The sequence below is a fragment of the Trichechus manatus genome, unplaced genomic scaffold (genome assembly GCF_000243295.1).
Source record: "Trichechus manatus latirostris isolate Lorelei unplaced genomic scaffold, TriManLat1.0 scaffold00009, whole genome shotgun sequence".
Classification (NCBI taxonomy): Eukaryota; Metazoa; Chordata; class Mammalia; order Sirenia; family Trichechidae; genus Trichechus; species Trichechus manatus.
This window is the reverse complement of record NW_004443945.1, coordinates 11,964,105-11,965,979: the sequence shown is the minus strand read 5'-3', so window position 1 is coordinate 11,965,979 and position 1,875 is coordinate 11,964,105.

Below are 1,875 nucleotides of genomic sequence, written 5' to 3'. Positions count from 1 at the left end.
TTTTTTTTTTTTACCGTTACGATATCTGATAAGGCAAGAGCCCCTACTCATTCTTCTTCTAATTCAAATATCCTAGATATATTTTGACATTTAATCTGCTACATACATTTAAGGTTGTTTTTCCAGTTTTCTCTACTTAAAAGTAAACTTGGAATTCTAATTGCAATTGCATAACATTTATATATTAATTTCTGGGAAACTGGTATTTTATTATGTAGGTCACCCAAAATCTTTTGCCCTGATGAATATGTGGTAGCTGAGCTGGGTTTGGATTCTTGTGTTGTAGTTCTTTTCCCTTAGTAATCTATAGGTACCATTCCATTGCCTCTTAATTCAGTTGTGAATGAGATGTCCAGCATCAAACTGATTTGCTTTTTTTCTGTAGACTACTTTTCTTTCTGCATGGATGCTTGAAAACTTGGGAATTATGCCAGAATTTGCCTAGGTAAATGCATTTTCTCATCAGTCCTGTCTGGAACTTAATGAGCCCTTTCAATCGGCAGCTTAGGTCTTTCTTCAGCTCAGGAAGAAAAAATCTTCTATTTTTAAATTATTTCCTCTTTTATATCTGTTCCATTCTCCTTCTGCAATCTCTATTTTTCAATTTTTGATTCTAGATCTATCCACTAGCTCTCTATATTTTCCAATTTATATCTTCAATCTATTTACACCTCCCTCTGTGCTTTGGGATATTTCCTAAACTTGATCTTGTAGTCTAATAATTCAGGTCTCAACAGAAACCATTCTCTCCTTCATTTATCTACTGAATTTTATAGTTGCAAAATCATGTTTTAGCTCCAAAAAAGGTTCTCATTTTTCTATTCAATTCATTTTTGGTCTGGCTTTTGGTCCCCTTAGGTGGGTGGTTGTTTTTATCTATCTGCTCATTAAAGTCTCTGCCAACATTAAAGTTCTCCAAGTGGCAGCATTCTCATAAGGGGTTGGAAGGTAATGTGGTCCTTCCACCATGTGCTGACAGCATATAAACAGGCAGGCTGCCAGTTTTCTGCTGAAATCTCTGCAGACAGACACTGCGCTTGGGTGTTCTTGTCCTCTCGCCAGAGTACTCACTCCTCCTTAGAGAACTCAGTCCATTCATTCAGCTCCTATTTTCTTCTAGGAGTCAGAGAGGCTTGGTATGATATTCTAGGGGAAATAAGAATCTTCTGCATGAGCATCTACAGTTCTCTGAGGACAAAGTTCTTATCAGGATCCACTTATCTCTAAACTTAAACGGAGCGTCTCCTGATCTCCAAGCCTGTACAGAAGAAACCCCAGTACCAGTTTTCTCCACTAAGATTCTAACAAAGTCTCTAGCATCATTTATTTGCCTATAAGACCCAGTAGCCACTTGTATCACAAAATGCAAGCAGCTTAGACTTAGGATATGGTAACAGGAGAATGGAAAGACAACTGCGTTCAGGTCACCATGTTCTCAGAATACCTCTCCCAAGTATTTTTTCATAGTTTATCTTTTGCCTCTAAATACTTTTTGTGCTTCCAGAAGGCAGGGTCCATGTCTATTTCATCTATCCCTTGAATAGCCAACACCTAGCACAGTGTCTACAACAAATATGATAGTCCCTCATTAAATATTTATAGGATGAATGAATGTTTGTGATATTGACAATCACTTTTCACTTAAGTATTCAGAGTTATCCCTATTTTCCTTCATTATTATTTATACCATACTTGTGCTTAGAAGAATCTTTGCAAATCAGACACTTGCTAAAATTTTACACATAGATTCATCAGGATTTTCCTGTTTCTCATCTGATCAGTCCAAACCTTTGCTCATCTTAATGACTCATTACCTTCCCTTGGGCCTATCAAAAGATGAGCTACAGCTTCCTTGTTCAGCCAGTGTATTTTCCC